Here is a 24,911-nt window from a genome sequence, read left to right on the forward strand (position 1 = left end):
ATGTTAGTTTCAAGTATACAAGGAAAGCCTTTTAATGGAGAGCTAACAGAGCTTGCTTGTCTCTTTGGCCTTTTGCCCCTTGTCCTTTGCCATTCTTCCTGGAATGTGGATGCAATAATCAGAGGTAAAGCAGCCATCTAAGAAGCAGAAAGAAAAAAGCCAAGCATGATTGCGCCCAAAGCAAGGAGGAGCCTGGTTGCCCATGGTGCTATGGAGACATTATACTAACTCTGGGCTGCCTTCCCCTAAACTTCTACATTATGAAAGAAAAATATACTCTTGTTGGTTAAACCTCTGTGGTCAATTTCCTATTCTATGCAGTTGAATACACGCTAATTCATATAGTTGTACACTGAAGTCTACCTTTTCAAAATTTATGAAATTTATCATGCACAGAATGGTTGAAATTCATATGTAGGATTTGAATATGATCAAATCTACCTCCTCCTGGAACCCACTTCATTCTGTTCCCCCCTCCCCCACCCAGAGGAGCTGACCATTCTGATTTGTGGCAATATTTTTTCCCGGTTCATTGCCATCCCTTTAAAAAATGAGTCTTCTGTTCTTATTTTTAAAAAAGCAATGAGTTTCCTTTCCCATATTCTATCATGACAATAAATAAGATGTTTAAAAAAGCAAAACCCTACAGGGACAAAGAGATTGGGAGAGAAAACAACAAAATCTCAGATGCAAGAAAGCAGATGGACAAGTCATTGTTGATCCAACAGATCACAAGAGGCTAACTCCCAAGTTTCTCATGGGGGTTAGGGAGACCAAGAAGCAAGATAATTTCTGGTGTGAAACGCCAGAAGAGCTCAGGATTTGGAGGCAACCCATACCTCTGGAAGTGGGGTGTAAGTGGGGCTGGAAAACAAGAGGTTTCATTGAAAGTAGGTGTAATGGTCAGGATCTGGTCAGGAGCCAGAAAAACCCTACCAATTATTTGAACAGAAAGAATTTAATATAAAGAATTGTTAATTAGACATAAAGTTGGACTCTAAGGTATCATGGAGACAGTAACTACAGGAAGCAGCTACCATTCCCAGACTGCAGGGGGTGGGGGAAGGATGGAATTATTAGAACCTATAAGCTTGGAGGAGGAGCCCATGGGGCTGGGACCCAGACCCCTGAGGAGCGATTCCTGTTCAGCCAGTGCTGGTGTCTCTGGTGCAGGGGGCACCATGAAGCTGGTTCTGAGTGTCAGAAAAACTGCAAACTGACTTAAACTGTTGCTGCAGGAAGGAACCCCTGCTGGAGCGAAGAAGCATTGCTGGGAGGCTGCTAATAGCAGTAGGAAGATAATAAGCAATGTGATCCTTCTTTCCCCAACCTTCTGGGTTCCCTCTATTGCCCTCCGTGGGTAGAGTCTAACAAGGGATAGCTGGCCGAATTACGATGGTTTGAAGAGTCTCAACACCAGTGATGCAAAGCTGAGTACGGAAAGGTTGGGTTTAGAGTTGAGAGACAATGACATAATAACAGGCAATGTTGGTAGTAGAAGCAAAGTTAAACCCAGATCTCTATCCTCAGCAAAGCAACTGCTGCTCCCCCCAACTCTAGCTGAATACTAAGGTGTATTCTCTGGAGAGTAGAGGGTCTCTGGACTGGGGGACATTAAGCACTGTTGAAGGTGGGATCCTGTATTGAAAATAGGGATTAAACAAAGGCTTACTGAACCTCTGGACCTCAGCCCTCTTCTCCCAAATGACCTTCACTAAAAGTTAGATATATATTCTCCAGACGGGATTGGAAGCTTCTCTGAGAATTTGACAGCCCAAGACAAAAGACATGAATATCCTGGTATCAGTATAAGGGTCTAGCTAGATGATAGTGAAATTTATAATCAGTGGCCCCCACCAAGCTCTCTTCCAATCAGGCTTTTCAGTTATAATCTTATTTTTTAAAGGATTTTCTTTCTTTCTTTTAAATATTTATTTATTTTTGAGAGAGAGAATGGGAGGGGCAGAGAGAGAGGGAGACAGAAGATCCAAGCAGGCTCCGTGCTGTCAGCACAGAGCCCAGTGCGGGGCTTAAACTCATGAACCACGAGATCATGACCTGAGCCAAAGTTGGACACTTAACCAACTGAGCCACTCAGGCGCCCCTCAGTTATAATCTTAAATGTGAGCAAGATATCCTGGGACTACCACACATCTTGGGAAACTCTCTAAGGTACAAGACAGAGGCCAAACATTGAGGGGGAAAAAGAACCTGGAGGAAACAGAGACTATGCTGAGAGATATCATTTTTGATATTTAATATTTTCTGAAAAATAAGATACTACAACCAAATAAAAAGGAAACCAATCTAAAGGAAACATTTAGAGAATAGGAAAGAACTCTTGGTAATTAAAAATAAGGTAGCAGAAATGAAAAACTCAATAGGAGGACTGGAAGCTAAAGTTGAGGAAATCTCCTAGCATGTGAAGCAAAAAGACAAAGAGATGGAAAATAGGAGATAAAAGATAATAAGAGCACCGCGTCGGTCAAGAAGGTCAACATGTGAATGAGTTCCAGAATAAGAACACATGGAAAATGGAAAGGCAGAAATCATTGAAGAAATTATTCAAGAAAATTTCTCCGACTTGAAGGATATCAGTTTCCGGACTGAAAGGGCTCACTGTGTGTCGAGCACAAAGGCTAAGTAAAAAACACAACTATATCAAGGCACATGGTCATGAAATTTTAGAATACAAGGGTCAAAGAAAAGATCCTATAAGCTGCAGGAAAAAATTTGCTAAACCAGGCTGGAGCCGACCTCAGGAATCTTTGTTGGAGCCTCAATGTGCTGCCCAAGTACTCTGGCAATAATCATAGGCAACTAAAATAAATAGCTATCATTTATCAAGCACTTTACACATGCAATCTCTCTTAATTTTATAAAGATCCAACAAATCAGATGATCCTATCCCAGTTTTACAGATGAGGAAATTGGAGCTCTAGAAGGTATGTGATTTGGATAAGTTTAACACAACTATTAAGAGTTAATAACAGGGGCACTTGGGTGGTTCAGTCAGTTGAGCATCTGACTTCAGCTCAGGTCATCATCTCAAGGTTCATGAGTTTGAGCCCTGCATCAGGCTCACTGCTGTCAGCGCAGAACCTGCTTTGGATCCTCTGTTCCCCACCCCACCCCACCACCACCACCACATCTGCCCCTCCCCTGCTCACGCTCTCTCACAAAAATAAACATTTTTTAAAAAGAGTTAATAACAATAATAGCTTAACATATATTAAATGCTTACTATGTGCCAGACTCCATGCTGTAAATTGGTGGCCTATCAGCAGCCACATCCCTTACCTGCTAACAGAATCCCAACTTTGTTCAGATATCTGTTCCTCAGGAAAAGGGAACACATCTCCAGCATGATGGTCCAAGCCAATCAAGATGATCTTATTCCCCTTTGTTGGTGATTGAATTAAAGGCAGTTTTCTGAGCCAGCTCTGGCCAAAGATATGGGAAGGGAAGTCAGTGAGAAATTTCTGTGAAATGTTTTTTCATTTTAAGAAAGACACAAAAGAGGGGCACCTGGGTGGGTCAGTCATTTAAGCATGTGACTTCAGCTCAGGTCATGATCTCGCAGTCCGTGGGTTTGAGCCCCGTGTCAGGCTCTGTGCTGACAGCTCAGAGCCTGGAGCCTGTTTCGGATTCTGTGTCTCCCTCTCTCTGCCCCTCCCCCACTCACTCTCTCTCTCTCCCTCTCCACCCCCCTTTCTCAAAAATAAGGAAACATTTTTTTTAAAAAACACATAAAAGAAAAAGATGACTCTCTTCTGCTACTGTGTATTGTAGTGTTTGGATATGATGCCTGAACCTATGGCAGCCACCTTATGACCATGAGAGGAGACAGCCTAGGAAGGCCTCCAAGCTGAGGCTGGAAGAACATAAAGATGGAAAGAATGTAGGCCATTGATGAGCTAACCAATCATGAAACTTCTCTCCTTTTGGATTTCTTGTTACATGAGATAATAAATTTTCCTTATTATTTCAGGAAAAAAAATTAGTTACATAGGGTCATGTGCCAGAATGGGTCTGAACTTCGCAACAGCAGCACTTGGCACCTAGAAGGCAATGGAATGAGCAATGTCTTCAGAATGCCAAAGAAAATAATTTCTGACCTACAATTCTATACCTGAAAAACAATCAGTGAATGTGAGGGTAAAGATATTTTCAGATATGCAAAGTCTCAATAAATTACTTCCCATGCACCCCATTCTCAGAAGCTACTGGAGCTGCTCCATAAAAACAATGGATAGAACCAAGAAAGAGAGGGGTGACTGGGTGTCTCAGTCAGTTGAGCGTCCAACTCTAGATTTTGGCTCAGATCATGATCTCACCTTTATGGGGTTGAGCCCTACATCGGGCTCTGTGCTAAGCATGGAGCTTGCTTACAATTCTCTCTCTCTCCCTCTGCCCATCTCCCCCACTGATGCTTTCTCTCTTTCTCTCTCTCTCTCTGAAAGAAAGAAAGAAAGAAAGAAAGAAAGAAAGAAAGAAAGAAAGAAAAGAAAAAGAACCAAGAAAGAGAAACCTATGGGAACCAAGAACGTAACAAGAGAGAGAGGGACAGGATTATCAAAGATGATAGTAAAAGGAAACTTCAAGGCAGCAGCTGAGCCCCAGGAGTAAAAAGCGACCAATATAGAGTGGAGTAGATCAGATCTATCCAGGAAAGAGTTCTTCAAGAAGATGAAATTGATGGAGTACTTGATGAATTTCAGCATATTGAAAGGAGATTTAGACAATGAGGGAAGATTGGGGAATGAATTCATTATAAGTGGATAGGAAACAACACAAGTGAGAAAAACAGACAGCTATTAATTACAGGAAAATGAAAAAGTTGAGCAAGTAAAGAAAAGTAATCAATGGGCTGGGGCACCTGGGTGGCTCAGTCACTTGAGTGTCCAACTCTTGATTTCAGGTCATGTCCCAGGATCATGGGATCGAGCCCCATGTCGGGCTCTGTGCTGGGCATGGAGCCTGCTTAAGATTCTCTCTCTCTCAAAGACAGATACCATGTGTTTTCACTCTTATGTGGATCCTGAGAAACTTAACAGAAACCCATGGGGGAGGGGAAGGAAAAAAAAAAAAAAAGAGGTTAGAGTGGGAGAGAGCCAAAGCATAAGAGACTCTTAAAAACTGAGAACAGGGTCCCTGGGTGGCTCAGTCGGTTAAGCGTCCGACTTCGGCCCAGGTCATGATCTCACGGTTCGTGAGTTCGAGCCCCACATCAGGCTCTGTGCTGACAGCTTGGAGCCTGCTTCCGATTCTGTGTCTCCCTCTCTCTCTCTGCACCTCCCCAGCTCGTGCTCGCACTCTGTCTCTGTCAAAAATAAATAAACTTAAAAAAATTAAAAAAAAAAAAAACTGAGAACAAACTGAGGGTTGATGGGGGGGTGGGAGGGAGGGGAGGGTGGGTGATGGGTATTGAGGAGGGCACCTTTTGGGATGAGCACTGGGTGTTGTATGGAAACCAATTTGACAATAAATTTCATATATTGAAAAAAAAATTTTTAAAAATAAAGTATCCTTTTCCAAAAAAAAAAAAAAGATTCTCTCTCTCTTTCTCTTTCCCTGTGCCCCTCCCCCACTTGTGCTCATGTGCACCTTCATGCACTCTCTCTCTCAAAAAAAAAAAGAAAAAAAGTAATTGTGGAGTACTACATAGCTTAGCCAGGAATTACATTTACATAATCTTAATAATATAAAGAATGAATATTGGTTTAGCCCAATGATGATATATCTCTATTGGGAAGCTTGGGAAATGGAAAGTGTGGCTATATGTGGTGACCAAGGAGGGGGAATCCATGCAAGAGCAAAAAACCTTCATTTTTCAAATTGAGACATAGGTAGATAATGCCTATACCACACAAAGCAAGAGTTATCATTATAAGTGTGTTATTTAGTGATGTGAAGGGAAATACCAAAAGAAACAGCTAAAAAGGAAGCAAATGGTTGCCTTTGGGGAATGGAAAATGGAGGTGATGGGGTGTGGAAGACTGTTCTTTTTTTTCATTATTAGCCTTGTAGAACTGATTGAGTGTCTAGGAGTTTGGATAACTTTAGTAAAAATTAAAAATATATTTAAGACATAAAAACCAAACAAATGTTTTTCATAAAAAGAGCCAACCACTAACTCCAAGGCAAATACAAGTTATTTAAGAAAATAAAAAACACTAAATGTGCTCAGCCGTGAATACTAGTTACATAATTTGCCTTCCAGATTCATCCAACCTTCTCTACCTGCCCTGTGCCCTGGAAGCAGACCTCTATGGACTCCACCAACAGGCCCCCATGCCCTCTGGCTTCCAGGTGAGTTCTTCCCCTGGGAAGCTTCAGCAGGAGATCAGAGGGAGGAAGGAGATTGAGTCGAGGGTATGTGGTTCCCTGTCTGTCTTCCTAGCATGATTGTCTCATGCTAGGGCTGGCCGCATGCCCTCAAAATGTTTACATTTGCTATCAGGTGGCTCTCTCTATACACTTCTAGATCTCCAGGTCCTTTGCGCCCAGGTGTGGTAACGGAGCCCCTACAGTTCTAGCAGCCCTATTCCTGTGGTTTTCCTGTACCCTGCCCACACTTTTACAAATGGTCCCTTATTAAATTCTTCTCCAATTACCCTATTCGAGTGTGCCATCTATTTCTTGCTGGGACCCTGACTGATACATACAACCATGATAATATAAATAATGAATGTTGACTTAATCAGAAACTCATGATATGTTGGGAGGTAAGGAGGGGAAATATGTGAATATTTGAAGAAGGTACACGAAAGGGAGCTAAGTCCTCATTTTCCATAAGAAGAAAATAGATATATAATATATATAGATATACAAAAATATAAATATGTATAATATATATAAAATATATATAATATAAATATATATAAAGAATATATTGTTACTTAGAAATATGGAAGTAAGTCCCAGAGGAAATAACAAAACGGAGTCGAGGAAATGAAGATACTTCTGATTTGTAATTTGACTACCTAAGGAATAGATTCTAAAACTGTGTTTTTTGGGCTGTGGTTCAAGACTCATTAGTAGGTCTTTGAAATTGATTTGGTATCAGTCAATTATCTTATTAGAAGAGAGTAGAAATTACCAACGTTTATCACAAGTAGTGAGAGTAAATATTATTTTGTTAAATGGCTTGGTTTTATATTCCCGTGCATGCGTGTGTGTGTATATTCCTGTGTGTGTGTGTGTGTGCATGTGCGCAATATCAAATGTATTTCTTATTGTGGTTTGAGCTCAGAAAAGCTTGAAAGTCACTATTCTAAAAGATGGATTGGTGGCTGAAGACAGGGCAGAGAAGTAAATATCTTAACCAAGTGGAGTTAAAGGGTCATGTTATTCCCTGTGGATGCAGTCACATTTCAAATGGCTGACAGGAATAATAATTCACTGCCTTTGTGTGAGGCCCTGCCAGGTTAACAGTCCCACATGTAGCTCTTATTATATTCACCCTGTGCATTATAATGTTCTTGGCTCAGCAGCTAATAAAGAAATAAATCCAGAACCTCTCTGGTGGGATGATATATTGCTTTATCATGGAAGCCACTACCGACAAAAAAGATATATAATTGTTCAGGATGGGGGAGGGGCACCATAATAAGGTTAAGAAGCAAGAATAAAAATTACAATACAGTAGGAAATAGGATGGACACCTGACTTGTTTCCAATGAACCAATACTTAAACTACAAGCCAAGTGATTCCGGGCTTAAGCTAACAGAATTCCTAGAATGTAAAACCAAAAACACCATCTCATAGGCATGAGGTCCAGACTAGTGAAATAAATTGAAAAAGTGTGCTATTTTCAAATTTGCATGAAGATACCATTTTATCGTATACAGTTGGAACTCTATATAGTTCTGGAATTCCAACTATATTTATTCTATGAATTATGTAGTTATATGACTATCTACACTGAAAGGAAGGTGAGGAACTAAACCACAGTTTTCCCACCAACTTGCATAAAGTGAATGACAGGTGCCAGTGAAAAACCAATAATTCCCATGAAGCCTTCAGAATTCTAAACACAAATGACAAGTGCAACAGTTTTTAATCATGAGAATAAACCCTTAAAGTATATTTTTGATTGTAACAACTAGTCGTGAAAGGATCATCAATTAAAAGTTGGCCCTTGGGAAGGGAAGGAAAAATAAGATAAAAATAGAGAGGGAGGCAAACCATCAGAGACTCTTAAATACAGAGAACGGACTGAGGGTTGCTGGAGGGCAGATGGGTAGGGAGATGGATTCAATGGGTGATAGGCATTAAGGAGGGCGCTCTTCGGGATGAGCACTGGGTATCCTATGTAAGAGATGCATCACTGGGTTCTACTCCTGAAGCCTGTAGAGTTATTTAACTTGAATTTAAATTAAGAAAAAAAAAAAGTTGGCCCTTACACAATGGGATATTCAGGTCTCGTGACAGTGTGAGGGTGAAAGGGAGTCTGAGGGGTTGTCCCCAGAGCTCTGGTCTCAGGAAAATGTTGCCACTCCTCTTGAGAATTCAGAAGCAGCAAGGAAGTTGTGCTCACCAATGTCATCACATCCTTTTTCTTCAGAGGGCAATATGAACAGAAAGGGTTGACTGACGTGAAGGCTGCTTCTCTGCCTCTCGTGCTCTCACATCCAGTGGTGCTGCACCATGCCTGTGTGCTCACCTCCCAGCCAGGCACCACAAAGAGCCAAGAGAAGGAGGAGATGGGGCTCCACTCTCAAGGAGTTTTCAGTCTTGTTAGGTATCAGTGAAACAACCAGACCATGATGTCAGGTGGCATCTGATAAGGACATTAATTGTGTGTATTAAGAAATAAGTTCAGGGGCGCCTCAGTGGCTCGGTGGGTTAAGTGTCCGACTCTTGATTTTGACTCAGATCACGATCGCACGGTTCGTGAGATTGAGCCCTGTGTCAGGCTCTGCAATGGCAGTGCAGAGCCTGCTTGGGATTCTCTGTCTCCCTCTCTCCCTGCCCCTCCCCTTCTCACTCTCTAAGTCTCTCTCTGTCAAAATAAAGAAATAAACATTTTAAACAGAGAGAGAGAGAGAGAGAAATAAGTTCAGCTAGAAAGATCTGTGTCCCTGGCACCATTGTGTAACATGTTTGGGGCAGTCCTGCCACCTTTGAGGGGCTGTGGAATAGGGCGAGGCTCTCATTCCTATAGCGCATTGGGAAAGGCCTCACCAAATGAACACAAGGGCCGACGTGCACTTTTGTACTCATTGCCAAATCCCACCAGCCTTAAGAGCTGATGTGTTCAGGATCTCAAAATCCCAAATTCCTGCCTGTCTTGAGCTACCACTTATCTCCTGATAAGCTATGGAAGGCTGGGTTACGAGAAGTAGGGATCAGGAAAACCAAGTCTCACAGTCCCCACCAGGCCTATCTTGTGTCTGAAGCACCCACACAGTGATGGTGGGAACACACAACCACAAGGCAGACGCATCACGCAGGTTCTTTGTCGCAAACAACATCCATCCTGATAGGTTAAACAAAAAGGAATATATTGAGGGGTAGTAAGAGGGGGCTCACAGAATCAGTAGGGTGGTGAGAGAATCAGGCCTGTAAGCCTGAACTGTGCTGTCAGACTGCTCCCACTGCTGGGCGAGAGCTCTGTAGCTTACAGGGCTGGTGCTGGGCATGGGATGCTCCCCCTAGGATCTCTGCCACCACTGCCCTGGAGGCTGGAAGTCTCTTCTTCAGGCTCTGCTGCCCTCACTAGAATGGATTCTGTGCCATCCCTCCGCCTTCACTGTCTTCCAAAGCAAACGCTCATGGGAGCATCATTGCATACCCACACCATAGCTGCAAGTATATCTGAGAAACTAAGTGTTTGCCTTCTGCCTTGGGAGGCAGGATGTACAAAATCATCCTAACACAGGGAGGGTGGGCAGAGGCACCAGGCAGCCAAACAGCATGGAAAAAGTGTTCGTTTGTTAAATGAGCCTGAGGCAGGACGTCACACATTGTTCCTAGGTCCATGTTGTTGACCTCTCTACACACCACCTCAGTGACATTTGAAATCAGGCATTTCCCATCCGTTGGGACCCAGTGACTCTCTTCTTGATCTTCCAAGGTCATAGGATGGTTGTGCGGGTGGGATAACCCAAGGCAGCAGCGATGGCAGCAGGCAGCAGGAGCTAAAAAGGGACACGTGGCTTAGGAAGTGCCCCCCGACACACGCACCACACCAGTGATGTTCTGTGCTGACGTCAGTCACTGAGGAAAATCCTGGATCACGGTTCAGATGCTTATTTTCCTGATAAAACCACACACTAAAACAGGACTTCGGTTTCTTCTTCAAAGCTGGAACATAAGGTCTCAGCGAGGATCATCGGCTGTATTAGTTTCCTGTGGCTGTTGTAACAAATGACCACAGACTTGATGGCTTAAAACAACACACATTTATTCTCTCACGGTTTTGGTCTGAAATCAGCATTAGTGGGCCAAAGTCAAGATGTGGGCAGGGCCATGCTCTCTCCAGAGGCTCTAGGGGAAGAATCCTTTCCTGTCTCCTCCAGCGTCTGTGGCTGCTGGCGTTTCTTCCTTGGCTTGTGGCCACATCACTACAATTTCTACCTCTGTTTTCACATTACCTTCTATGTGTGTAGAATCTCCCTCTGCCCCTCCCTCTTATAAGGATAAATGCAATTGCATTTAGGGCCCACCTACCTAATTTAGGACGGTCTCTTCATCTCAAGATCCTTAACTTAATCACAGCTGTAAAGACCCTTTTTCAAAATAAGGTAACATTCACAAGTTCTGGGGATTAGAACCTGATATCTTTGGAGAAGATTATCCAGGTTACTATAGTGGTAGTTGAGAGCTGTAGAAGATAGGACTAGAAGAATCAGGCAAGACAGGGGTTAATAAATTAAGTGCACTATTGTTAGGAATGTAAATTAGTGCAGCCACTATGGAAAACAGTATAAAGGTTTCTCAAAAAATTAAAAATAGAGCTACCTTGGGGCGCCTGGGTGGCTCAATCAGTTGGGCATCCAACTTTTGATTTCAGCTTGGGTCATGATCTCAAGTTCATGAGATCAAGCCCCGTGTTGGACTCTGCGCTGATAGCACAGAGCCTGCTTGGGATTATCTCTCTCCCTCTCTCTCTGCCCCTACCCTGCTTGTGCTCACTCTCTCTAAATATTAATAAATAAATACGAAAAAAAATAGAACTACCTTATGATCCAGCAATTCCACTTCTGGGTATTTATCCAAAGAAAATGAAAACACTAATTTGAAAAGATATATGCCTATATGTGTATTGCAGCATCATTTACAATAGCCAAGATATGGAAGCAACCTAAGTGTCCACCATAGATAAATGGATTAAGAAGATGTGGACACACACATGCACACACACACACACACACACACACACACACACACACACACCGAATATTACTCAGCCATGAAAAAGGATGAGATCTTGCCATTTGCAATAGCATGGGTGGACCTAGAGGGTCCATAATATGCTAACGAAATAAGGCAGACAGAGAAAGACAAATACCATATGATTTCACTCATATGGGAATCTAAAAAACAAAACAAACAAGGAAACAAACAAATAAACAAAAAAACAGAGACAGACTCGTAAATACAGAGAACAAACTGGTGGTTGTTAGAGGGGAGAGAGGTAGGGGGTTGGAAAATAAATGCAGGGGACTAAAAGGTACAAACTTCTGGTTATAAAATAAATAAGTCATGGAGATGAAAAGTACAGCATAGGCAATGTAATCAAGATTGTAACAGTTTTGTATGGTAACAGATGACAACTAGACTTGCTGTAATGTATATAATTGTCAAACCATCATGTTATACATCTGAACCTAATATTGTATGCCAACTGTACTTCGATTAATTTTTTTAAAGAAGCTAAAAAATTATTATGTTGTCAGCTCCTTTCCTAAATCCCCTCAGCCAACCTTTAGCATCCTCAGAGTTTGGCAAAACCAAATGAACCCTGCCTGTAGACTTAGTTCTTTAGTGTGATTAATCCCTTTGACATGAAGTTGGCTTCAAAGGCAGCACAAGTAAAACCGTTTGGAAAGTAAAACAAAGGTCGTTCAGAACATCATCTCTTGAGAAGTATAGACACAAACCAAGGTTCGGTGTCTCATATTTGTTCAGTACTGACTTTAGACAACTGATTTTTGCTGGCTCAGCTATGGCTAACTACAAGCTAGCACCAAGGGTTTGTCTAGGATGCTGGGATGGAGTCTGCCATCCCCAGTGGTGTGACCTTGGGCAAGCTCTTCAGCTCTCTGTGCCTATTTTTCTCATCTCTAAAATAGGGATAATAATAATAATACCTCATAGAGTTGTTATAAGCTTGAAATGAGCTAGTGTATATAAAGAATATGTTGCATACAGTAAGCATTGAACAAATGTTAGCCTTTGTTGCTTTTGTAATGGTTGTTATTACAGTTTCCGTGCTATTTTATCTAATTTTTTAATGAAAATATAGTATCTGGGGCACCTCGGTGGCTCAGTTGGTTAAGCGTCTGACTCTTGATCTCGGCTCAGATCATGATCTCATGGTTTCATGAGTTCGAGCCCCACCTGGGCTCTGTGCTGACAGTGCAGAGCCTGCTTCAGATTCTCCCTCTCTTTCTGCCCCTCCCAATTCACACACACTCTCTCTCTGTCTCTCTCAAAATAAACATTATATATATATATATATATATATATATAGTATCTATGAGCCAAACCATATAAAAGGGGATTTTAAAACTGTATGAAATGAGTTTACCAGGGCATATCTACAAAAGCAGAGATTTAAACATTAAAGTTTATTGAACTGAATGAAAGGAAAATAAAAGCCCAAAGTTATGGCCTCAAATATATTAAGTGATATTTTTTGTGTGTCATAATGTCTCAAATACAATGGCAAGAATTCTTCTCCATATGAAAGGCTTTTACAGACCTCAATATGTAGAGTCTATCTCCTGGGCTAAAAATACCTTCTTTCATAATTTTTTCAACATACGCATTTTCATGCAGGACAGTAGGAACAGCTTTATTAGCAACATTTATCAGTTAAATAGGAAGCTGTCCCAAATATCATGGACTGCACATTTTACCCTAATCAAGTGGAATCTACAAGCAGATATTTAACTTATATTTCTGTTTATATATTCCCAAGAGTTTTTATTTGTTTAATAGAGCCCACAATGTGGCTGGTAATTGGAAATGTTGACTGAACCAGGTTGCCTTGTACAAAATGGAAGACTTATGAAATTTTATCCTAACTGTGAGTCACAAAAGCCCTTTTAAACAAATTAATGGCCACTGATGGAAATAATCAGGGACTGTGAACAAAATCTCAATCATTTCATTATTTTTCTCCCCTATTCTTATCCTACTGTAGTGTTATTGTTTTAAAAATTCAGTACAAGACTTTATATTTAACATTATTTTTGTTGATTGCTGGTATATTCTGACACATTTAAAAAATTGCAACATAGCAAAATTTCATTAAACTGTGATTAGCATGATCAATACAAAACAGAACATATCAGCAGGATTTCTACTCTCCAGTGTTTACAACAGCAGCTTAGTAAGTTGAGAGACTGTGCATGGAGACACTATTTTAATATATTTTTGTCTTTGTTGTGGTCTCTTAAAACATGATTTATAAAATATTATTTTCTAGTGAGCTCAGATTTGTGAATGGAAGGAGTTAGGATCCCGCTAAAATCAGGTAACAGATGTATCTAATTTTAACTACAGAGGATTTAGAAAAACAAAGTTGGGCTCTTTTCAAGCTAATATTTCCGGGTAGACATTTGGAGGGTTTGTTTTTTCCCTTTAAATTAAAAGAGGAAAAAAGGCTTTGATGCCTGGTAGAGTAAGAAATCTCTGAGTGGTGTTTATTATCTTGGAAGAGTTTTGCCTTTTAAAAGATTTAGTGTGAGTTTAAATACACATTCTTGTCAAGCCTGGAGAGTTGGTGACTGGCAACAATTACATATTAGTGATTGTTTTTCAGTTGCATTTATATGTTTATATCTTCTAAATGTTAGTTCTCAGATATTCTATGTTCTTTTTTTTATATCTTAGTTTGGATTCTCCAGAAGCTGGGTGTGGGGCAAGGGTTTAAGAGCAAATAGTTTGTTTGGGAGATAAAGGAAAACATTGGTAGGGGAGTTAGTCCATGAAGGGAGGTCATAAAATGGTGGATTATCCAGCAAGAAACAACTCTGGACCACTGGGGCCTAATCCCATTGTGGAACTCTGGGAAAAGGTATAGAACATGACCCTCAGAGTCTTCCGACATTGGGAGTGAGGGAGCCGGGGTATTTATACACTAACAAGCCATAGCCTTTGGTTGAGGGTTGCTCAAGAGACTGTCAAAATCCTTGGCACTTTGGCACTTCCAGGCTGCCATACTGTGGACCAAACCCTTGGCAGATTCAGGTAGTTGGAGTACACGGAAGTGGGGGCCTGAGGGTGTAGGGTAGAGCACCAAGAGCATCTTGTACACAGAGCATCTCTGTGGTGAATGAATTGTTGCATATAAAGAATTTATTCATATTTAGTTGGTTTTTAAAGTTCATTTATTATTTTGAGAGAGAAAAAGTGAAAGTGGGAAAGGGGCAGAGAATGAGGGAGAGAGAGAGAATCCCAAGCAGGCTCTGCACCACCAGTGCAGAGCCCTGTGCGGGGCTTGAACTCACGAACCCATGAGATCATGACCTGAGCCATAGTTGGACGCTTAACTGACTGAGCCACCCAGGCACCCTGTTGCATATAAAGAATTTAGAATAATGCCTATCAGAGAGTAAGGATTCAAGGTTAGTTCAGTTGTTTTGATAACATTTACTTTCTTTTTTTTTTCCTTTTAATATGTCATGAACCATCCTTTCTTGTTGTTTGAGGACTTCTCTTTCTCTGTCTGCACTTTATTTTTATTTTTGGCTTAGACAACAGAAATTTATTTTCTCATAGTTCTCAGAGGCTGGAAGTCTGAGATCAAGGTGTTGATAGGGTTGATTCCGTCTGTGGACCAACACAGAAAGGATTTCTTCTAAGCCTCTCTCCTTGACTTGTATGTGGCCATCTTGTCCTGTGTCTGTTCATATCATCTTCCCTGTGTACACATCTGTTGTCTAAATTTCTTTTTATTTTTTATAAAGACACCAGTCAAATTGCATTTGCACCCACCCTAATGAACTCATTTTAATTTAATTATTTCTTTAGAGAGTCTATCTCCAGGGGCACCTGGGTGACTCAGTTGGTTAAGCATCTGACTTCGGCTCAGGTCATGATCTTATGGTTTGTGGGTTTGGCCCCATGTCAGGCTCTGTGGTGACAGCTTGGAGCCTGGAGCTACTTCAGATTCTGTGTCTCCCTCTCTGCTCCTCCCCCCACTTTAACTCTGTCTCTCTCTCAAAAATAAATAAGCAGTTTAAAAAAAAAGAGTCTATCTCCAAATAAGGTTACATTTTGAGATACTAGGGGTTAGAGCTTCAACACATGAATTTGAGGGGGACACATATATATATACATATGTGTGTATATATATATATATATATAACTTTATTATATATATGTATATATATATATATAACAATATTGTGTGTGTATATATATATATATATATATATATATATATATATAACTTTACTTCCTAAGAGTTATTGTTTATATATGAATGACTTGATCCAATATTATTATATACGTGTGTATATATATATATATATATATGCACAATAACTCTTAGAAAGTAAAGTTACAAATCCGTGTTTAAAAAAAGAAAAAATGTTACCACCCAATTATCTGCTTAGAGTCCCCTGATCACAATAGTGGTGACCTGTGCATAAGAATTGGGGTTCCCTCCAGAGTCATTGGCCTCCTCACAACCCTTGAAGTGATCCCCTCACCTTAGGCCAGATGAAGTTTGTGGTCAGGGCTCCTAGCCCTACCCATGTACAAAGGAAAGACCCAGGGATGAATACAGTTCCACTTAGATGGTGGGATTATGGATGACATTTGCTGTCTTTATCACTTACTCAGATATTTATTGAATATCAGGTACTGGCAATGCCCTGGCAAGGTCAGTGGGAACAAAACAGGGTCCCTTCTTGTCATAACAGATGTTATAGCCAAGGAGACGAGCAATGTGCTCATCATGGCAACAGCAATGCAGCCCGGTCCAGGGTTACTTGCTATCCCAGGCTTGGTGTAGAGCCCAGTCAACAGTACAGATTTGCTCTTCCCCCATGGGGATTATCTCTGCCCATCAGTGGTATTCCTGTGACCTGAACCAGAGCATACTGTGGAGACTGTCTGCTCTTCCCAGATGCCTTTGGATCTCTTACCCTGTCTGTGAGCCCATCTGCAGCATTTGCTACTGGAGCCTCTTTTCCCAGATACAGGTGCAGAGGGCCAGAAGGGCCCAGGACTTTACTCCTGCCCCCTACCCCCACTCCTCCATAGGCCTAGCTACGGTGGGATGAATGATGGTACAGGGGTATAATAGTCCAGAGGAGGGATAAGCTTGAAGGAGTATTTACAGTCGATTCTCTAATTCATAGATCCCATATTTGCAAATTTTCTGATGCACTAAAATTTATTTGTAACCCCCAAGTCCACATGTATGGTAGTTCCACATTCATTCATGGACATGCACAGAATGAGGCAACACTCTGCCTCTTTTTTCAACTTTCATACTGTAAACAAGTGTTCTTCTCACAGTCTATTTAGTACTATGTTTTTCTCACTTTTGTGATTTTTTTGGTTTTTTTGCTGCTTAAAATGACCCCTGTAGGGGTGCTTGGGTGGCTCAGTTGGTTAAGCATCCAACTTCAGCTCGGATCATGATCTCATGGTTTGTGAGTTCAAGCCCCACATCGGGCTCTGTGCTGAAGCTCAGAGCCTGGAGCCTGCTTCTGATTCTGTGCCTCCCTCTATCTCTGTCCCTTCTCTGCTTGCACTCTCTCTCTCTCAAAATTAAATAAACATTGAAAAAATGACCCCTAAGCATAGTGCTAAAGTGCCGTCTACTCTTTCTAAGCACAAAAAGGCTGTGATGTGCCTTATGGAGAAAAGATGAGTGTTACAGAAGCTTTGTTCAGGCATGAACTATAGTGCCATGAGTTCAATGTTAATGAATCAATTAATGATTGATGGCATACATTAAACAAGGTCTTTAAACACATAAAACAAGGTTGTGCGTTGAACAGTTGCCAACATGTGACCAGAGACTTACAGGAACCTAAACCTCGTATTTCACCTGGGAACAATGATTCAGTGTTTGCTAACTCAGTGTTCATGGTGACTTTATGGAGAGAATGAGAATCCACTGTACATTTCAGACTCCCCTGTGTGTTTAGGCTGAGGCTGGTTTCTCCCCATTATCTCTTTAGCATCTCCCACTCCTTTGCCAGTTTCTCTTGGGAGCACTTTTAATAAATGACTTGCACAAGAATTGACATCTCAGGGTCTACTTCTGGGGAACAAGACCTGACACAGAAGGGCAGCACACTTATCCCTTTGCTCCTAGTGCAGTTCCTTAGCCCCTGGGAAGACTGGTTTCCACGTCTCCCCAGACACCAGCTCTGTGTGATGCCATGTAATGGGAAGGCATCATGGTCAAGCCACAAAATAAGGGCTTGTTATATGTCCATCTAGTCTAAAGTGTCATGCAAAGCCACTTTGCCTGAAAACATCCACCCCTGCAGCACAACAACCAGGAATGTCTTTTTACCCCTCCCTCTGTTCAGCTCCTTTTTCCTGCTGACTCTTATTCAATGGTTTTCTCCATTTTAGCTCCATGGTGGGTTAGATACCACTTCTCTGGATCCTGCTAATGCCTTATGTATATCCTTGTGCATATGCATTGTCCTTGTCTCAACTGTGCCATAATTATTTATTTGGGTCTGCCTCCTTTAGTAGATTGTGTGAACCTTGACAGTAGGGACCATACAGTATTAATCTATGCACCTCCAGTGTGGCTGGCCCAGAGTACAGACAGAAGGAAGCAAGAGAAGGAGGGAGGAAGAAAGAGAAGGGACTGTAATGGTTTCCATCTACCTAGAAGCAGGCACAAATACGGGATAAAACATACAAGAAATTTATTAATGAAAACACCCGTGAGAGAAAATGCATGCAGGAGATAGAAGAGACATGGGGGGAGGGGGCCTGGGTGGCTCAGTCAGTTCAGCATCTGACTCTTGGTTTCGTCTCAGGCCGTGATCTCACAGTTTGTGGGATCGAGCCTTGCGTTGGGCTCTGCGCCGACAGCATGGATCCTGCTTGGGATTTTCTCTCTCCCTCTGTCTCTCTCTGCCCCTTCCCCACTCGTGTTCTCCCTCTCAAAATAAATAAATAAGCATTAAAAAAAGAAAAGAAAAGACTGGGAAGCCTAGCATTCCTCACTGCAGGCCTGACCAGTGAAGGAGAAAGGAGAAAAGAAGGAAGTTCAGGTAGAAGCATCTTAGACTGCAGTTCAATCTAAGGAGGGTTTGACAATGCCAAAGGGGAGTCCTTGAGCCAAAGTACCTGTCAGAGGGGTTCCCATGTCTCTCAGGAACAGGCGTGCCTTAGTCACTCGCTGGGAGCAGCCGGTGGGAAGCGTGGCCTGTGGGAAGCATGGCCTCTGTACCAACGTGGTGACAGATTTCAGAGGCTGCAGCCAATGCCCATGGTCGGTTACACTTCCGCGGTCGGAGAGAGATCTGAGAGGTGAATTCTCATGAGGAAGGTGAGGAGAGAGGACATACTCAATCCGAATCTCCAGGGAAGGGTCCTGGGAATTTTATTTTTAAAAGGCCTCTGATGATTCTAAAGTGTAACCATGCAGCAGAAATAACCACAGCCCATCCTGAGGGCTAATCTTACAAACCCAGACTGAAAATGCACCAACAAACCTTTATAGCTGGTCATCACAGGCCTGCATTCTAGTCCCACACTTGTGATTTACTTCGTGGCTTTTTTGTACAGTCCTCTAATCTCCCTCTACAGTGCTCACATTAGGAAATGAATTCAAAAGAGATCCTCAAAGAGAAAACTCATCAGACCCCCAAACTCAATCCTTCCATCTGAGTGATAAAACTGTGCTTACTTAACTAGGAGAAATGCCACTAACTTCCATCAAAGCATAATTTGTACCCCTATTGTTCTAGGCATTTCTGTATGTATGTTGGCACAGTTCCCAGCTGGCCTTTCAGGATCACCCAGGATGCTGGATGACAGTTTCGGAGACCAGTTAGAGCAAAGAAGATTTAATTCACTTAGTGCACAGTAAGAATCCACAGATGCAGACGTTTTGATCGTACCAGTTCTTGCAAGTTCCAGAGCTCTCCAAGGAGGCCACGGTTTCTTGACATTTGTATTTCCAGTCTTGTTCAATCCTTGACATGCAGTAGATACTTAAAAATTTTTTTGCTGGTATCTGAGAACTTAGGGCCCCTAACCCAATACAATGTTGCCTTCCAGGATGTAGGATATATATACAATATATTGTAACAATATATATAACATATGTACTAATAATATATATCACATAAAATTTACCATCTTAAGCATTTGTAAGTGTATTGTTGTGCAAACTGCAGAACTGTTTTCACCTGCAAATCTGAAACCCTGTAGCCATTAAACATTTATTCACCATGACTCCCTCCCCCCAGCCCCTGGCAACCATTCCATTTAACGTCTCTGTAAATTTGACTAATCTAGATGCCTTGCATAGGTGGAATCATGCAGTATTTGTCTGTATGTATATAAATACATATGTATCAGATACATACACACACAGAGGTGGTTTATTTTAAGAAATTGGTCACCCAGCTGTGGGGGCTGGCAAGTTTAGAATCTGCTACCGGGCTGGAAATTCAGGTAAGAGTTGATGTTGCAATCTTGAGTCCAAATTCCACAGGGCAGGCCAGGCAGGGTTTCTATGTTGCAGTTGGAGAATTTCCCCTTCTTCAGAGGAAGTCTTTTCTCTTAAAGCCTTCAACTCATTGAATGAGGCCCACCCAGATTGTGGAGGGTTATCTGTTTCACTCAGTGTCTACTGACTTAAATATTAATCACATCTAAAAAAGTATCTTCACAGTAACATCTAGACTAGTTTGACTGAACAACAGGATACCATAGCCTAGCCAAATTGACCCATCAAATTAACCATCACAGCATATAAAAAGATTATAGGGATTTTTTTATTCACTTTTCACCCAAGTGGAATCATAATTTTCTGTGCAACTTGCTTATTATCTTACAATAATATATCATGTCATTATTAATAAAATAATAATATCTCATACTTATCAGATCAATCATTGTAGATCTTATTACTTTAAAAAGTTGCATACTATTCAACCATCTGTCCTTTTGAGGGGATCGTTTCCAGTTATGACCACTGCAAAAAACATCTTTACACATGCATACTTATATATTGGTACATTTATTTCTGGAGGCTATAATCCCAAAATTGTGTGGCTGTGCCAAAGAATAGGCGCATCTTTGATTTTAATAGATCCTACTAAATTACTTTCATAATATGCTATACCAATTCTCCCTCTAGCCAGTAATTAAAGCAAGTACACATTTCCATACATCATTGTCAAAATTAGTTCTAAATTTGGCCTGACGGGTGAAAAATGGTATCCTGTTATTATTGTGTGTGTGTGTGCTTAAAATCTCTAATTGTGATAGGGGTGCCCGGGTGGCTCAGTCGGTTAAGTGTCCAACTCTTGATGTTGGCTCAGGTCATGGTCTCCCAGTTCCGTTCATGAGATCGAGCCCCGTGTCAGGCTGTGCTGACAGCATGAAGCCTACTTCAGATACTCTCTCTCCCTCTCTCTCTCTGCCCCTTCCCCACTTGCACTTGCTCAAAATAAATGAAATAAACTTTCTAAAAAATGTGACTGTGGTAAAATATATATATATTGTAACAATATATACAACATATCTAATAATAATAATATATATCACATAAAATTTACCATCTTAAGCATTTGTAAGTGTATTGTTGTGCAGTCAAACTCCAGAACTGTTTTCACCTGCAAATCTGAAACCCTGTGGCCATTAAACATTTATTCACCATGACTCCCTCCCCCCAGCCCCTGGCAACCGTTTCATTTTCTGTCTCTATGAATTTGACTAATCTAGATGCCTTGTGCAGGTGGAATCATGCAGTATTTGCCTTTTTTTGTGACTGGCTTATTTCACTTCAACATAATGTCTTGAAGATTCATCCATATTGTAGAATGGCTCAGAATTCCTCTCCTTTTTAAGGCTGAATAATATTCCGTTGCATTTATCTACCACACTTCATTCGTCTGTCTATGGACACTTGGGCTGCTTCCATCTTTTAGCTATTTTGAAGAATGATGCCATGAACATAGGTGTGCAGCTATCTCTTTGAAACCCTGCTTTCAGTTCTTTTGGGTATATCCCCAGAAGTGAAATGCTGGATCGTAGGGTAGTTCTATGTTTAACTTTTTGAGGAACTTCGATACTGTTTTCCACGGTGGCTGCACTAATTTACATTCCCACCAGCAGTGCAGGAGAGTTCTGAATCTTCCACATCCTCACCAACACTTGTTCTTTTCTGTTCCTTTGGTAGTAGCCACTGTCCTCCTCCAGCTTTAACTTTTACTTTTATATATAAACATATATATTTACTTAGATATTTATAATTATGTATTTATATATTTACACTTTCTTTTCTATGAATTTCCTCTTAGTAATTTATTTTTATTTTTTTAACTTATTATTATTATTTTTTTTTGAGAGAGAGAGACAGAGACAGAGTGCAAGCTGGGGAGGGGCAGAGAAAGAGGGAGACACAGAATCCGAAGCAAGCTCCAGGCTCTGAGCTGTCACACAGAGCCCAACGCAGGGCTCAAACCCACAAATGGTGAGATCATGACCTGAGCTGAAGTTGGACGTTTAACTGCCTGAGCCACCCAGGCGCCGCTCCTCTTTGTAGTTTATAATCTTCACCTTTTTTTCGGTTGGGTTGTTTGTCTTTTTTTTTTTCTTATTTTTTTTAATGTTTATTTTTGAGAGGGGGGAGGGGAGGAGCAGAAAAAGGGAGACACAGAATCCAGAGCAGGCTCCAGGCTCTGAGCTGTCAGCACAGAGCCCGACACGGGGCTCCAACTCACGAACCGTGAAATCATGACCTGAGCCGAAGTCAGACACTTAACTGACTGAGCGACCCAGGCGCCCCTGTTTGTCTTTTTTTGATCAACATGTAGAAGCCCTAAAATGTATGTATTCTGGAAGCCCTGTGTTGGGTTGAAATCTGAAATTGCCATTCTTTTTTTTTTTTTTTTTTTTTTTTTTTTTTGGCCATAAACAGTTGATGATGAGCAATTTCATGTAGTTTAAACTGAATATTATGTATATGATGTATATGAATCCTTTGTCTGCAATTTGTTGCAATGATTTTCTCATAGCTTTTATCCTTTGACTTTGTATGGTGTCTTCTACCCCTGGAAAATTTTAATTGTGTCTTTTATCAAATTTGTTTCATTTCCTTTATGTCTTCTGAGTTTCTTGTATTATTTAAGGTCTCCCTACCTGAATATCATATAAATATCCTCCTAAATTTACTCCTAGAATGTTTTCATTATTTTACCTTTGCATCTTTAATCCATCTGTAATTAAAGAAATAGGGGGCCTAACTTCATATTTTCCCTGTAAGAAGCAATTATTCTACCACTTATTAAATAATCCATCAGTGAATTGAAGTGCCACCTTTATTATACACTGTATTAAGTTCCCATAAAATCTATGTCTTTCTTCTCTATTCCATTGCATTGATCTATTTGTCTATTCCCGTGCCAATTCTCTACTCTTTTGATTACACTTGCTTTATAGCAAGTTTTAATATCCATTAGGGCAAGACACCAGTGGGGTATTACTGGTCTTGTTTCTCAAAGTTTTATTAGCAGTGATCACAGAATTGCTGAGCTATTGTTCTTCACAGAAATATACAGACACCCCTCATTAACAGTTAAATCACTTACACATCTTAATAGTTCTCTCAGCTCATGAAGCTAGTTGGGTTCAAGTTCCCCTTGGGAGGTCCGTACCCAGAGCTTCAGCAATTAGCTGGGAGGATGGAGCGGAGATGGAGGAAGAAGCAAGTCTCTTCAGCAGCCCTCAGTGTAGAGCTAAGATCACTCATAATTGTCCCCCACTGTCCTCAGGATGGACCTGTCAGGTAGATGGGGTAGTAAAGGAAAGCGGCAGAGCGGCAGAAACAAATTACCTGCTTCAGACTCTCAGTTAGGAACGGCCTTCTTCTTAACAAATATTTAAATGATCCCAAAATAGGGGCGCCTGGATGGCTCAGTCGGTTAAGCGTCCGACTCTTGATTTCTGCTCAGGTCGTGATCTCGCGTTTCTGAGTTCAAGCCCCGCATCAGACTCTGTGCTGATGGTGCAGAGCCTGCTTGGGATTCTGTCTTCTTCTCTCTCTGCCTCTCCCCTGCTTGCTCGCTCTCTCTCTCTCTTTCTCTCTCTCTTGAAAAATAAATTTTTAAAAAATTAAAAAAAAATAAAACTTTAAACGACCCCCAAATGTAAATAACTCCTCTACTTGTCATTCCACAGTATCGCTTATTAAATGAAACATGTGGAAGCTCCCACATGGCGATGGGATCTCAGCAAGCGATGAAGGCACGCTGAAAGCCAGGTAGGTTTGTGCCGACTAGCCGGCATCCCCAAGTGCCTACTTCTGCAGGATGCCAGACCACCATGGAAATAAATCAAACCACCGTGCCAGGTCTCAGGTCTCCACACAAATTCCTGACATAACTAAGGAAACGTACCCAGTCCCACTCCCCCTGAAGTGAGGCCTACCCTGGGCAGAAATCTAAAAATCTTGGTGGCCTCGCCCTAGCTCTAGCTGTCATTTCTGTGCCACGTGTCTGCAACTTGTTCCATGCTTCTATTATCCGTATCACTCAAAGTCGCTGGTCATAATTAGCCTCCAATGTTTTTTGAAATCGTGTTATAAAATTGTAAATGTAATCCATGAACTTGGTTTTTATAGTAAATATGTACAAAGTACATATAGTAAATAGTAAAAATGTACAAAGGGCATAAAAATGGAAATACAGAGGGGCGCCTGGGTGGCTTGGTGAGTTTAAGCATCCGACTCTTGGTCTTGCCTCAAGTCATGGTCTCATGGTTCTTGAGCTCAAGCCCCGCTTCGGGCTCCTGGCGCTGACAGCGCGGCAGAGGCTGCTTGGGATTCTCTCTCTCTCTGTCTCTCTCTTTCTCTCTCTCTCAAAATAAATAAACTTTACAAAATGTAAATATATAGAGAAAACGGATTTAGAAAGTCTCTCGTCAAGGCACTTCAGTCAGATGAAGCATCTGACTCCTAATCTCGGCTTGGGTCATGATCTCACAGTTCATAAGATTGAGCCCCGTGTCGGGCTCTTCAGTGACAGCGTGGAGCCTGCTTGGGATTCTCTCTCTCCCTGTCTCTCTGCCCCTCTCCTGCTTGCTCACATGTGTTCTCTTTCTCTCTCAAAGTAAATAAACTTAAAAAAAAACCAAAGTCTGTCATTCTTTCTCGTGCCCCCCAGCCCCTCCAATCTCCCCTTACCTTTTTTCATTTGTTACTTGCATGGAGAGAAACTTCCTGCAAATGAACCAAGAATCCAGTCTTCTTAGATTTCTCCTTATAAATGAGTGCCCTGATTTATTAAATTGCAAATTGGTTAAATTTCATAGAGAGGAAAAGCATTCTACTTCAGCAGATCCTACATTGCAGGCTAGGGATAAAGAAGGACTGAGCTGGCTAGAGGAAAGAGAGCTGAGGTCAGACGGGTATGGGGTGTGGAGAGAGCTCAAGTGAGGACACCAGGGAGGCTGACAGGCTAAATGAAGTCCTCACAAATATGGGGGAAGTGCATCCTGACTTCTGGCAGCC

This window comes from Panthera tigris, chromosome X (genome assembly GCF_018350195.1).
Source record: "Panthera tigris isolate Pti1 chromosome X, P.tigris_Pti1_mat1.1, whole genome shotgun sequence".
Classification (NCBI taxonomy): Eukaryota; Metazoa; Chordata; class Mammalia; order Carnivora; family Felidae; genus Panthera; species Panthera tigris.